This window comes from Oenanthe melanoleuca, chromosome 1 (genome assembly GCF_029582105.1).
Source record: "Oenanthe melanoleuca isolate GR-GAL-2019-014 chromosome 1, OMel1.0, whole genome shotgun sequence".
Lineage (NCBI taxonomy): Eukaryota > Metazoa > Chordata > Aves > Passeriformes > Muscicapidae > Oenanthe > Oenanthe melanoleuca.
Genome location: NC_079333.1, coordinates 21,831,669 through 21,847,121, shown reverse-complemented (window position 1 = coordinate 21,847,121; position 15,453 = coordinate 21,831,669). Strand labels below are relative to the sequence as shown.

General features: G+C 39.9%; 1 protein-coding gene across 20 annotated transcripts in view; it reads left to right on the top strand.

Annotated features, from left to right (window-relative positions):
• Window positions 1-15,453, top strand: part of ZBTB20 (zinc finger and BTB domain containing 20) — a 477,873-nt gene that overhangs the window by 105,775 nt on the left and 356,645 nt on the right. For 13 of the 20 annotated variants that reach the window (XM_056496777.1, XM_056496857.1, XM_056496786.1 and 10 more), the window contains one exon: window positions 14,994-15,115. The exons of the other annotated variants lie outside the window; for them this stretch is intronic. The gene's annotated coding sequence lies outside the window, so the exon portion shown is untranslated. The remainder of the gene's footprint in view (window positions 1-14,993; window positions 15,116-15,453) is intronic. 20 annotated transcript variants of the gene reach the window in all.

The following is a 15,453-nucleotide window of genomic DNA, read 5'->3' as shown; positions in this document are numbered from 1 at the left end:
GTCCTTCTTGTGTTGCTGTTGCAGAGGCTGTGCAGTCTGACATGGGAGAAAAGCACTGTTTGCACCTGTTTAAAATCTCCAGTGCTTTGTGTGGTTCCTGGGCAACAGGCAGGAATCCTGAAAAGCTAGGCTGCACTTGCTCAATTGTCGCTGGCAGCTGTGACTTTGAGAGAGCACATAGCAGCTCGTTAGCAGGTTGCTTGTGTTGTGTGACATGCACCAAGCATGTCAAACTCTGAGCTGAGCTCGCTGCCTTTGCTGCCTGCAGTCGAGGCTGGGTTGCCTGGAGTTGCAGACTTGGCCAAGGAAAGCATTATAGGGATGTAAGGTGAGTGCCTCGTTGGTAAAGGGGCAGGGAGGTGAGGCAAGGAGCTGTGAAATCGGTGCTTTCTGATGAGAAAAGGGGAACGGTGGCACATAGGTTCTCTGCTCCAATGGGTGCAATTTTCCTTCAGCAATTCTGTTCTTTCAGAGTGTATTTGCAGTGGTGGATCATAGAAATGCAGGGGATAAGATGAATTTGAGTGTGAAAGTGTGCACATAGGCACATGCATACATTATATGTGCATTATAATGGGGAAATACAAGATGACTTCATTGGATAATTTTAAATATTATTATGAGCTTTGATTTCTGGATCTTGTTTACTTTGAGGGATCAGGATCAAATCAATCCTTACAACCTTGATCTTGGCCTATTTAGGCAGCATCCAAGCAGCAGATGCAGTCACACTGTTTGACTGGCAAATTCAGACCATTTCATCTTCATATCTACTCAGTTTGTGCCTCTTGGCTCAATAAAGCATCTCTTTGCTCTTGTAAAAAGAGTTAGTATGTGATAAATCTAATTAAACAAACCACAAAGCTACAGAATCCTTGCAATCTGCTGAAATCTACAGGATGGGAACAGATCTGCCATTGTCTTGAGATCTGTTTACACTTGATGCAGTCTTAACCAAGAAGGAGTGATCTATAAACTGATCTCTTTTCTGCAGCTCCAGAAAATCTCCTTTAGACACACAGTGCTAATATTGACAATGGAAGTCATTATCCCAAGAAGAAGAAAAAGCACAAGGAAGTCTGGCTACTAAGGAAATCAGATGCACTCGTGAAAAAAAAACAAGGACCACTTAATGAAAAAATAATTTAACAAATATATATACCTATATGTATGCATAACATACATAATCACTTGTTCAGAAAAGGCCTGGCCAGTGGTTTGCCAGCAACCAGAAAGATTTACTGCAAGGCAGCAAAACTTCTCATTTGTCCTGCCCACAGGTGCAGTGAGTCAGGAACGTGCTCTTGAGCCTATCTGCTGATCTGCAGAGGGATGTGATGTGGGCATGGTAGATTCTCATTTGAACCTTGCTCCAAGCTTATTTTTGTTGTCTTCTTTATCTGAATGTAGAAAGCACAAGTTGTCAGGTACTGAGGGTAAATGTGATAAAATTAATAGAAACCAGAGTATGACATAATTATGTACATTCAGCATGAGTCCCTTGATTTATTTTGTGATCAGAGCTTTTTATTTCCTCATCTAGAAAATTGTGATAATTGGTGTTTATCTCATATTGCTGTAAAAAAGCAGTTATGTTGTAAACTTTCTTTTCATGGTCGTCCGTGTGTTTTTCTGTTGTCATTTCCTTTTCTGTCTTAAACTTGGGTTATAATCTGTCTTGCCATAAAGGGACTTCTGAATTCATCTTCTGACATTAGTTTGGCTGTCATATCATTGAAGGGAATAAACTGAGATATGTGTGTAGGTCTCTGTGCTGTTTTTGCTGTCTTCTGTCATGCAGGCAGGACTAAAAAACTTGAAAGTTGGCATCCCTTTAGTGGGAACTCTCAGGTTTTTTTTCAAGAACAATATACAGGAGTATTACTCTTTAGAAAAGTATCTTTGGTCCCTTTGATTGGCCTTGTTTAGCACTGCTCTTGATATCATCTCGTCACTGCAGTGAGAAAATTGCAGGTTTCCTCCATCTCTACAGGTAATTTGGCAATTATTATGCCTTTTAATATGGCTCTACTTTTTCTAAAATTAAAAAAAAATGAGATCTATAGGACTTATTCTGTCATTTTAGAACATGTTGTTAGCTGGCAATAACAACTATGCTGCACAGCACACTCAAGTCAGGAACTGGATGTTTATGAAACACATGAGAATAGGTGTTGCATTTCTTATGTACTGTTTCATTGTACATAAACTGTATAGCACCAAAAACACCCACTCAAAAATAAAGTGCAATAGAAAAATGGCATTCAAATGTTAAGGATATGACTTAAAGCTCTTGCAGCCAAGTACAAGAAAGTTGAGAGACTTATTCCATTTATAAATCATATTGTTGTCTCATGTGTTCTAGTTGATACAGTGGAAAGAACAGACCCCAAAAAGAGGATTATGTGAGATGCTACATGTGGGTACAGTAAGATAAACACATTAGCCTGAAATTCTAGTGGAAATCCTTCTGAGAAGATTCTCTCTTTAGTTTCTAACTTGTGACCACCATGTTTTAGTTCATTCTGTAAATTACTCCCATGTTTTTAACACCCCTGAATTCTAACTGTCTGCAAAATAAAATGTCCCCTGTCTCAGAATGGCATGCTTGCTTTGTTGCTATAGATGATTTCTGTATTCATATGCCATGACACATCTTTCACTGCTTCCTCATGAATAGAATTGCAGCAAGATGATGTGTTTCACTGGGTGCCTTGCTAGGCAAGAACAGCGTGGATTGTTCAGGAAATACCAGACAATTTCCTCTTCCATAGGCTCCCTGGTGAGACTTTGGGGCTAGCAGATACATCTTGAGCCCATCACAGTGACAATAGACAGGTCAGAAGTGGCTGCATTATAAGCTGAAGACAGAAGAGTTACAGTGACTTTAACTTGGGTCACATCCAAACACAATTTTAGAGGGAGGAAGGGAAAGAAAGAAGTCTGCCTCTAGGGTTGTAAGCATGGGCAGAAGCTCTCCTTTTGCCCCATAGTGTCTCATCTTTTTGGGTTTTGTTGTTGTTAGTGGTTGGGTTTTTGTTGTTTGTTTTGAGAGGGGAGTGAGGGAGAGCTTGTTTCCAACACTGCATCTTCCACGTCTAGACACTTATTGGAGTTAGTGAGTTGGAGGTTTCTGAATTCTTCAGAGAGAAATTAGGGTGCAGGGACTGAATTAAAGCCTGTGGATAGATTGAAGTATATTAAGCTACTCACACATAAGGTAGAGGTGTAAGTTTAAGATAAGTAAGTAAGGTAGTAAATTTTAGTATGAGCTCTAATGCTTTTAGTAAGTGAAAGGTTTAAATGCCAGAGTAGAAGTGCAAGTTCTAGTGAAGATTGAAAAACATACTAGTGTTTTCAGTGGAGGCTTTAGGAACATAGTTTTAGACAGTGCTTAGACATAATAGAGCTATAGTAAGAATATTGCTTACATTTTTCAGATAGAACAAGATAGGTCATATGCATAGTCTATAAGTAACTTAGCGTGTTAAGAAACCAAAATTCTAATAAGTTGAAGAGTGGTGGTCTGAGTTGTGTCTTAGCTTGTTGAAAAGTTCCTATATAAGAGTATGTATTAGAGATAGTTAGTGCCTTTTCTGCTTTTCCTACCATTGCTTTTCTTTTTGCTTTTGCTCACTGTCAACTTCAACACCCAAGAAGAAAATAGGAGCTGCTGCAGCATCATTGGCCCCACCAGGACCTCAGGGAGCAGCTCCTGCTTCTATTTTAAACTCTAAACTAAAACATAGCATGGACTTTAATGTGACTGTGCCTTTTGAAACTGATGTGCTTCTGCAATAAAGAACCTTTTAGCAACTGTTAGCTGCTTCACTCATTTTAAAAGATAACCTGACAAAGTTGGTGCCTAGAGCACCCGAAGTGTTAACCTCACAGCCACTTATATGTAAAGACACTTAAAAGGATAGTGTTCCTTCTACTCTGTGGTTCCACCATTGCAGCAGGTAGTGAGTGATACCTGTGTGATATCTGTGGTCCTTAAGTTTACTCAGAGCCTAGAAAAAGTCCATGTTAGCGCTTGGATACAATGCTAGACATCTTTGACTTTTACCTTCTGGCTTGATTTATTCTAATGCATGTCAGATGGAGGAAGAGGAAAAGGAAGAGAGGCCATAGAAAGAGGAATGTAAAATCATCTAGTAAAACTACATCAATACATGATATAAAACTATAGAAAGAGGAATGTAAAATCATCTAATAAAAATACATCAATACATGATATAAAACTAGAAAATTAATTAGAAGATGAACTTTCTTCCCAAACTACACAGTTCTCTCATCCTGGACTTCCCAAGTAGCCACCCTATTCCATCACTGAGTTTCCTTGACAGTGTCTCAGAGGACCTGCAAAACTAGATAGCATTATTGCTCCACTCTTCCTTGTGTATAGTTCACAGCTTGGCTCTTCTTCCTAGACACTTGTGGGTCATGTCTTCAGATTGTCCATCAGTCATGCCTAACTTCAGTAACAGTGCTTTAAAAGATAAAATAATCTACTCCTCAGCACTGAAATTTCATTTCTGTTACAGAATGTGATCATTCTGTTGCAATGATACTGTCTGGGCTGAACTTACTCCTGTTTGCTGTGTTATCATTCTCCAGCTCTCTTTTGCTCTGCTAGTGATCTGCATTGAAACTTCATAGCAAAAAGTTCTCTTAAGAAACCAAATCCTCAGAAAACAGGTTTGTATGGAGTAGTTTTCTTTTTTGGTAGTTGAAGGTCACCTTGCCCAATCTCTTTGTCGCTTCAGCTTGTTTTTTTCTTCTCCAAGCTCAACTAAATTGATAATAATTGGGAGATGGTGAAGCTAATTGTCGTAATTAATACAAGTGGGCCCAGTTGGGGATAGTACTTGAGACCACTCAGGTGGTTTAGGTAAAAAAACCTCGTCCATTTGAGAACTGGGTACTGAAATGGAGAAGCTTGGGGTACCTGAGATTGTGATATATCTGTAGTAAGGTTTTGGGGTTTTTTAGTTTGTTTTTAATTTCTGCTTGGATTGTTGTGTAACATGTTGAATGTATGGACTTTTCGATATGAGAGGCCATATCTGAGACAGAGAGGTTTCCATAAAGAAAAAGCTTCGTTTCAAATAAAGACCATTGAGTGGTTACTCAGCTTTGTAGCTTTTGTTGATCCTGAAATAGTTAGTGGTGCATTTCATGTTGTGTCAGAATGTGCTAGGTTCATACAGCAGCTGGAGGTGTATGGATTAGCCACCGAGTGAAGAAGTACAAGGGAGAGTGCAAGATTTTGTCATGTTTGTGCTATGTTGTAATTCTGAAATGAAAACTATGGCAATGCTAAAAAGGTGCATGAAGGGGTGTCTTTTTTTAACAGGAGTTTTTCATAGAAATGGTTAAAAAAACCTTGGAAATCTTTGAAGGCATAGTTCTTGTGTAAGGAGATGGCAGAATATTATGCTCATCTAAAAAGCATCTATCATTTCATTGCTATTTACTCTGCTCCTTGATCATCCCTCTCCATTTCTGAGCTACCTTTATGTTGGTAGCTGTCACTGAAGACTTCTACTTGCTCCCTTGCATCTGACAAAGATTGTAAACAGGGCAGATTCTGGTTGTTGACTTTGAGAGTAGATTTTAGCCCAATTTACATAGATATGATTTGGCGTGCTATCCTATCCCGAGTGTCTGTTCAGCAAAAAACATGCAGTTATCTGTGCCTCTATCATTTTGTTTGCCAGCAACCTGGCAAGAAAAACTCTTTTCAAGTTCTGACCTGGCTGATGGTTATTTGATGGCACAGAAAAAGAGGAAATAAATAACAGTAGAAATAGTCCAAAACACAATAATTAGGTAAGGAATTAGACTGAAATCCTGCATTTCTCTGTCACCTTCAAGAGTGCTATTGAACTGTACTTCTAACCACCACACCTCTTCTGTACCTGTGAGCTAAAGGCTTTGCCCTTGAGGAAGAGGACTTCCCCAACATTGGCAATAACACAGTTAAAGTTCTAGGAATGGGTCAGCCAGTGCCTGCTATGGTCTTGTAGCCACAAGACAATCCATTTTCCCCTTCATAAAAATCTGGCTGCAGTATTACTGTGTGTAACCCATGCTGATTCTAAAAGCAGTATGAATTGTATACATCTTGCACATCAGTTTCAGTGTCTTAAAAAATGAAGAGGTTTTTTTTTCCTTTTCCCCCTTCCTTTGAAGTTTTAAAGCAGAACTTGCTGGTGACCCACTTTTGCTAACAGTTCTCTTAACTAACCCCTGTACTCACTTATACATTTTTTTTCTCTTCCACCCACTGTCTGTCTAGCCTGGTTTAAAATTTTTATATATGTACTTTTAAAAAATTGATTAGTTGGAGAGCTGCCCGTTCTTCTGCGCTGTATAATAAGGATTTAAAAACTGCACACTGAATTCTGTATAGTGTAATTAAAACTGACCCAGATTTGGACCTGAGAACACCAGGACTTAGCCAAACTTGCCATGAGCTGAGTTCTGATGGCAGATGGAAGCTAATGAGGACACACTACACTCCAGAATTTCCCAGCTGCTTGGCCCCTTTTTGTACAAACAAGGTTTGGAGTGAAGTCCCAATCCCAAGATCATGTTCAAGCAAATGTACTGCACCCAGTGTTTTGGGAAACAAGGCAGTGCTGTCGGACTGCTTCGGGAAAATTTTGAGGCATTATTTCTAATGGGCTTTTGTGTCATGTGCCATGAATATGCTGTCTTCCATCTTGTCCTAGTCTGAGTGTGATCCTATGGTTTAGACCCTGTATGAATGCCCTCCTCCCATTTCAGCTGGGAGGGCTTCTACTTTAAATAAATGGAGTGTTAAGATCCCAAAGTACTGGGTCTCCCTCCGACCTGTGGTTCCCTCCAGTGGATTCAATGTCCTGGGACTATTCAGGCAGATGTAATTGAATCAGTTTGAAGCAGCTGTAGCTGGCATGTGGTCTCTCAGATTGCTAGCACCTGCTTGGTTGGGTTTTTTTGTTGTTTGTAACTCACTAGAGTGAAAATAGTGCCAAAACCAGCATTGGTCTTGGAGCTGATAAAGCACTCCAGCTCCTATATCCCTTTCCCCTTCTAGCCCAGCCGCCTCATTACTGGTGCCTGCAATAATGTTGTTGGTAGTGAGCAGAAACAGGTTTGTGCTTCCCCTCCAAGTGCCTCCCTCCCCTTCAAGCCAGTGCCCTGCCAACACTGACTCTCTTCTTCATGAGCATGAGCATAAGCCTTAATCGTGCTCAGGTGTGCAGAGCGTCTGTGCCCTCCTTAGAAAACTGGGCAGCCCATGCTCTGCTGTGTCTGATGCAAGCAGCACCGAATTTATCTGCTGCTCTAACAGTCTCAGTGCTGGCACGGCAAAGTTACTGTTCTTCCTGTGTAGCAAATGACCAAGGAGTTCTGTTCAATACTTCTCCTCCCTTCCTCTGGTGTAGTGTGCCCGGATTTTGGTTACTGTGTTCCTACTACAGTCAAACTTTTAATAGGGTAAGATTTCAGAAGGGACCACGAGTCACTTGCTTATCTCTCTGTATTGTGTGATTTACTGTAATCAAAGTTCAAATTAAACACAGTAGTGCACTTGGCCAAATACAGTAACAGCACACAGTGGTGTGGTTTTCAATCTAATATTACAAGATGGCATATTGCAACATTAATTTTTTTTAATATATCCCTCCACTGACATCCCCTTAGTTTATGCATAAAGTTTATGTGCCTTCCTTTTATTTTGTCCCTCTCTGCCCCAGAGATAAAAGATGTATCTGGATTTTTAATTCCAGCCATTTTCATCTTTGGTATTAGCCCCACACCTCGCTTCTTGCTGTTTTGCTCTCTTTCTCACTGTCCTTGTTTTTTGCATATTAACACTTATTTCTAGGGTTGAGAGAGTCTTGTCCTCATTGGGTGATGTGTGGGACTTGATTGCCTCCTGCAATAGCATTAAAAATTGTTATTTTGGGGTCAGTTCCACAAAGTGTTCCAGGTTCTGAAGCTGTTTCTTTCTTTCTCTCCTTTTAATCTATATCTTGAATTTATATCACATTGTGTAGGGTTTTGATTTGTCTATAGATATTTGGGATGCAGGTGAAGTCTCTCCTCCCATGGAATATTCCATCCCTCCAGCACATGTGTTAATCCACAGCTTTCTGTGGTTTGTTGAGCTCAGGCACTTGAAGGATATTACTGAAGGCAACTTCTCTCTGGGGTTCAAAATACAATTTCAATTCAGTGGAACTTAAATACCAGTTTAAGCATATAGAATTAATTTGGTCTGGGTTTTTTCCAGTATACAGGAGATGTTTTCCTTTATTTATTTGTTAATGCACTACAAAATACTCCTGGTTTTGCACTGTGTGCTTAGATACCCTGATAAACTACCCTGTATAACTTGTAATTGGGAAAGTGGTGCAGCTAAACATTTTAATAGTTGTCTGATGGAACTACAAAGGAAAAAAAAAATAGAATTCCAATCAAGACAATTGTTTTTACTAATCCAGTAAGATTATGCCACCACTTGATTTTTCTCTTGTCCTGTTGTGATTTGTAGTGTTTTGTTTGTTTGTGGACTTACTTTGTTTTCTTCCAATCTACACTCTTATCTTTGCTGCTCCCTTTTGGTTAGTCTCAAAATGTCTACCAATAAAAACATCCATTTGTAATGATAGCTTTTGCTACTCTTTGTAGTCTGGAAGTGTTGCAGCTGCAGATACCCTCTGCTGAATAAAATGTCAGCCACCAGTTCTAATAGGGGAAGCTACCAAGGCTTAAGTTAAGAAATAGCCAAGGACTACTGTGGCTCTCCATTTTTAGAGATATTATTTTAAAACATTTTTGCTATAAGCAATACTTTTTGTGATTTAAATAATGGAGAGTAAATATGTAATATTTTATCTTTCTCAGATGTTTTGAGTACCTAGCATCCCTGGGTGAGGCCAGTAGGACTATGGAGGGGAAACTGTTCTTGGCACCACAATTAATATAGTGCCCATGGATATCTAAATAAATAGCACTAGCAAATTAGAAAAGGTTGTTTGCATGCAAAAATACTTGGGGGTGTAGGGGGGAAACAAGCAAAGAGTAAGTATGCAGGTATCTATCTTAGGATTTCTTAGTGCCATTTGTAGCCAGCTAGAACAAGAAAGCATCTGCCACTCTTATGGTTGTCTTGAAAATAAATATAGTCTTAGGTCAGCAGCAAGTGCAGCTGATATATTTTATTTCTAGAATGCTTTTTTTTTTCATGTACTAAAGTTTACTTTAGAAATGCAGGCACTAAATAACTGTAAATTCTACACTAAGTACAAGAGGTAGTAGAAAACCAGCGGGGATTTATGTTCTCAAGAAGTCTGTCTGGCATAAGCAAAGAGAAAATCATGTAGATGTTCTTTTCAGTCTGCTAACATCCTGATGATGAGTTGTGAATGAAGTGGTGTTTATTGTGTTGAACTATGCTTTTTGTACATTTGTACTTGGATACAGATAACTGATCGATTTTATGTGAAGCATGCTAGCTTTTTTTGTGCTTATGGAGTACAGTGCTTTGCAAACTAAGATATATTAGTAACTATATTAGTCACCGGAGGGTGACAGAAAGGACAACAAAGAAAGTTAATAAATTGATAATGAAGTGGGATTATAGAGGATTGAACATGGATATTAGAACCATTTCAAACATACTTTTTAATCAGTACCACTCTACTCTGATTCTGTCTAGTGGCACCACCTGATATGTATTGTTGAGTATTTGGTAAAAGACCACTTGACTTGTCACTTACTGGCAAGCATGTCCTCGTGCTTGACAGGGGTCGGGATGTCAAATGAGTGACAGGCAAGATTCTTCTGTTTGCTATGCAGTCTGCCTCTCTAGAAGAGCCTTTACTTATTAAAGTTGACAAAAATATTTGGAAAACTTGAAGTATGGGGTCTGATCTACAAACAAATGTTTTATTGTCTGGGCTTTGCCTTCCATCACTGCCCCATAAACATACAAAGTTAAGAAATGGGTACCAAATTTAACACTAAAGTGAACATAAAAGGACCAAATATATTGTACTTCTAACTAACATGTAAAACTGCCTAAGCGAATCTAACTAATGCCAAGTACAGAGGAGGAGATGCTAACAAAAATGAAATGGGCTCTAAATCTGAGAGCATTTTCAAGAAGTCAGTTTGTTCTGTTACCTTGACAAGGTGGTTTCTTGAAAGAAGTATGAGCTGTCTCATAGATACTTAGGACATGCAACTCTTGTCCACTTCCCAAATCTTCAGTTTTTGCTTTTCTCAAAATTCCGTGCTCGACAACTGGATAGAAGGCTACGCTGAATTAAATTTTATTGTTCTGGTGTTCTCCATCCATTTGCAATGCACATAATCAGGAATTCAGCTATGTCCCAAGAAACCCGTTTAACCTAATGAGAGCAAATGGCAATGGGTGTTCCTTACCCAAGACAGCAGTGCCAACGTTTCTGCTTAATTGGGACATATTTGGCTGGTTCCAGTGCTTCAAGTGATTTTTAAACAGGTGTTTAATGGGTGTGGGATTCTGAACTCTGCCCTTTTGCTACAGCAGTTGCCAAATAAAGATTAACTGAAATAAAAAGATCTAATACAGAATAATAATTTTGTCTTTGTATATTTATTCAGCATAATTTTTACTTCAAGTCGCAGGCGGGTGGGGAGGTGTTTCTTCTCATAATTGAGAAAGTCCATTAAATAGAACAACAGGATGTCTAGCAGGGTGTCCTAATTAAAATTACCCTGTAATTTGAACAAAACATTCATTTGTATGTAGCTAAGGTTGACCTAAACCCCATCTAAATCAGGAAAAAATTATTATACATTTTTTTTCTGCTGAAAATGAAACTTAGCATTCTGCCAGCAAACAGCATGGTTCTGTTATTATACAGTATTCAAGAGTAAGGATTTTCTCTTCAGTGTTCAAAAAACAATGTTTTGAGTAATTTTAAAAAAGGTTTTTCTCCTACCTCTGCCCTTTGATAGTATTCATTCATGGTTGCATTTCTATGGTATTTGAAAGCAGAGACGTACTGTAAGCCCATCTGAAGCCTTTGGTTGTGGCCAGTGTACTGGTGAACTAATAAGCAACTGAGATAGCAGCTGCTTTGCAGAACTGATTGGCTTGGGCTTGACTTTGCTCTCTGCAACTCCACAGTTTCTGACTAGCTTGGAGTGCAAGTGGGGTAATTTTGTTATCTCGGGAGTGTGGGCCTGCATACATAATCCAGGCTGTCTGCACGACTGAGGAGACTGTATGCTCCATGCAAAAATGACCTACTCATGCTCTAGCTGGCATGCTTTAAAGTGCTGCTGAGGCAAATTGCATTTAATGTAATTTATCAAATCGAAGTGAATGTTTGAAAGAACTAACTTCAGAAATATTGTTTGTATTTAACAAGAAGCTTGCAGCATCTGTAACTTGACTGCACAAACTGCAGCTCGAGGATGTTGCTTCCAGGACACTAGGTGGTGGAAGCTTGTTTATTTATTTATGCCCACTTTCTGGGCAGGTTGGAGGAGGATTTTCAGAAATGCTTGAAACTGCTCTGAATATGCTGCTGATGGATTCAACTTGGACTTCACCATAATTTGAGTGGATAGAGATTCACACCCTTGTTCATTTGGATAATCCCACCTACACTTACAAAAAGTGGAACTTGATAAATGCCAATGGTGGAATAGGAGTTCCCTTCCACTCAATTATTCTTCTGCTTAAACCAGCCTTTGCATTTTCATCTCTCAGCTTCAGTGGAGTATATAACAACAAAAGAAAGGGAAAAATCTGATGAACAATTTGCTTAACCTACTTTAAGCTCCAAGAAGAATTGTTAAAAAGAAGATTAAATTTGAGGCTGGTGTTGTGGTAATACACGTTTCAACTGATCAAGAGCACATGAATAGAAAGTATTCAAATGTTGGCATAATTTAAATTTTTAGATTTCTGTAATTGTTTTAAAGACAGTCAAAACTGATGTGGGCACCTGTTGTAATGTGGAAAGAGTAAAATTAATTCAATCAAACAGACATTGGCCAAGTTATTTTATATGTATGTCTGTACATATCTGTTATCATGTGGATATTTAAGTATGCATGTTTTCCAAGGGACAGTTATTTTGCAGAGAAACATATTTAGTGACACCACTTGAAGAATATATGCACAAATGGGTTCTACTGGTAACTACCTTAAAGGCAGCTGTAGGAAAGTGGGAATCTCCCATTGGGGAAACCAGCCAAGCTTCTTGTCTAGGGGTTGCATAACTTGAACATGTATAGGTTTGTGTAACAACCTGTACAGATGCCTGTGCCTGTTAGAATAACCATGACCATCCTGAGTGTGTGTAGAATATTGGAATGAAAAATAGTAGTTGTGTGGATGCCATTGCTTCAGACCTATGGTGGAAATCATTGTTTTGTTACTGTTGAACAAAAATGTCATAAATTTTTATGCCTGGTCTGGTGTGCTGCCCTTGAGGCCTGGTTGTGACTTGGCAATACAAATTCTATCTGCAGTACTGAAAAAGTGGGTGTTGTTGAGCTGGTGAAAACGGGTGCAGATCAGGTATCTGTGCTGATTCTTTTTATCAGTTACTTTCATTTCCAAGGATGCTGAATCACCTGTGGGTGCTAACTGGCTAGTGAAACTCTTCTTTAGTGACTCCTTGTCCTGAAGTTATTGTGGATGATGGTATCAGGTGATTCCTTACCACCAAAGGATCTCTTTTGTAGGATGTAAAATATTCCAGTTCCCTGGAGCAGGGAAGCAGAAGGAAGGGAACTTGAGTGTCTTCTGTTCAGCTGATATCCAGAAACCCATCCTGCAAAACTATTTGGACTGAGTGGCTTTAGAACTACTGAGGGTTACAAAGTTAATTTCTAGTCAGGACGGAACTGATGTTTCTTTTCTGGAAAGCAGCAAAAGAGACATGTAGTATGGTAACTGTAGAGATGTAAAGATATATTCCTGCTCTTTATCTCCAGGTGTATTTTCTGAAGTCCTTGAAAGACTTTTCAGGAGGTTCACCATGTTCTGCTAACAATGGTTCTTAATCACACGCTTTATCATTTGCCTTTGGCAAGAATGCTCAATTCTTTCCATTTGAATGTGGGACCTTGCCTTATTGCCTCAGGGAAGTGTGACTGTAATGCATGTCACTTGAGGCTAATTCAAACTGCCAGTTGGAAAATGCCCTTGGTGCAGATCGTAGCAGTGCACCATTATCTCAAGCTATTTTTCATCAGAGGCAGACTGCATCTGTTCTGTGTGATCTTCGAAGCCAAACAGTTTATTTTAGGTTAGCATGTGGAGGGGGGGGTGTCTTTTTTACCTATAAAGCTGGATTGGTGTGGCTTGCAGCTGTGTGATAAGAGTCTTTCTCCTGTGTCATAGCAGAGCAGGCATAGACATCACAAGGTGTAGGTCCACAGCATTTTAAACTAATCAGTGTTGGTGCTGCTCTGTTGCCATTTCTCCACTTGAACAGTTCTGCTGCCTCCCTAGTTCTAGCCCCCAAGTTTCCTGCCTGGATCTTGAGCTGCAATGAGGGTTGGATGTAGCTAAAAACACATGGGAAAGAAGCCTTAATTCAGCTGAAAGCTCCCTGAGCCAGGCACTTACGCAGTCCTGGCTCTAGGATGGATTTGGGGACATGTGACAAGAAGAGGAAGGAGGTGAAGGAAGGGTGGGATTGTGACAGCTCCAATTAAAATCAGTTTACATCATAACACAGCTATGCTTATAAGGTTCTGGAAATGATAGGCCCAGTGGTTTCAGCAAGATACAGCTGTGAGCATAGGATATGATAATCAGGGGAACTGTGGCTTTGGAATTTCCTTCCTCCACTATTTTCTAATACATCATTTTGGTACACATCAGAAACACTGAAGATCACGCACCTCAACCTTTCCACCCTTGAAAAGGGAAAATTATATGAAGGCTTGATTAATTTCTTTTATGAGGTTTGGTTGCTGTATGTCACTAGAAGCAGATCAGGCAGAGGGGAAAAAAAAGAAAACATTTTTGTAAGCCGGAGGGAATTTTCCCCTTCGAAAAAGAGCTAAAACTTCATTAACATTTCAGCCAGCTTTAAATTAGAATTTGCATCTGAAAATAACCTATAATGTGTTTTGAGTGCCAGTGAGTCACATCAGGGCAGTATCAGCACAAGTTTCTTTTGTGTACAGCTTGTGATGTGGCTCCTGCACTGTCAGTGCTGCTGTGCCAGTCATGCCAGTGCGAGGATGCCCATGGAATTAACACTAAGCCTGGTGCTGATCACATAAAGCCAGCGTGCCCCAGGTGATGTGGCTGGCTGGGGCAAACTGAACAGAGCAGATGGCTGCTGGGTCCTGAATTCTACACCTGATCTGTGTGCAGGCTAACTTGGCCTAGTGCTTTTTACCAAGACTACTGCTATTCCATTCCATTGCACGAGGTCTGTTTACCACCAGAAGAGGTTTCTCTTGTGACATTTCTGTAGGACAGGCCCTTTGAACGTGCCACCAAAGTGACTGGATCATCTTTCACCCATCCCTATGCCACTGAATGGTGATACTTTAAGTTTTCTGCCCCACTGGGGGCATTGAGTTGGATGCTGGGAAGAGGAGAGGTCAGAAGTGAAGCCACCAGCTCTGCTGTGCAGGCAGGACAAATGGGAAGACTTTTTTTCATCATACTTTTTTGTATGCCTAGGTTTTGCACATGTGAGAGGATGCAGGCATCTGCAGCATGCAGCCTGAAATGTTTTTTTCCTGCAAGGTTTTTATGTCAAATCTACATGGATGAGATTTGTAGCTGTCCTGAGCAATTGTGCAATCCCAACTGCAGAGCCTTTGGAGGAAAACACTTTGCTGGTTGTATTGTGCTTTTGGTAGGGCATGTGTTGCAGTTCCTGGCAACTGTTTCTAAAGGGTTTTCCTTCATGGAAGGTCTTAAAAGATAATTTTCTCCTCTTTTTTTTCCCCTCTCTCCTAAGGGAACTAGAGGGCTTGACGCATCCTTTACATCCTGCATTTACTCTGACCACAGTCCCTCCCTGTTCTCACAAGCGGAGCTCAGCCCTGCTTCCCTTCCTGTTGATTCCCAGTCAGCTACATGGTAAGTTTTCATTATCTCTAGACTTGTTGCCACGAGGTAAAACTCTGGCAGACTCTCTGTAAAATCCATTAGCACTGGGCATTGAGGGCAGAGCACTTCATGCCCATCAGAGATGGCTCAGTTGTATTCCAGGCTGACTGCAAGGAAAGGAAGATAGTATTGAATTAGCATTGGAGCTGAACTTCAGCATAGATTGTTATAGGAATAAAATATGAAGTAAAATATGTGACAGAATTAAATCCATCAGTTCTAATAAAAGAAACAGAAGAAAGCAAAGAAATATTGGACCCTTAAATCCCATTAACCAGGCCAGAGAGAGAATGCGTTAAAAGGAAGCT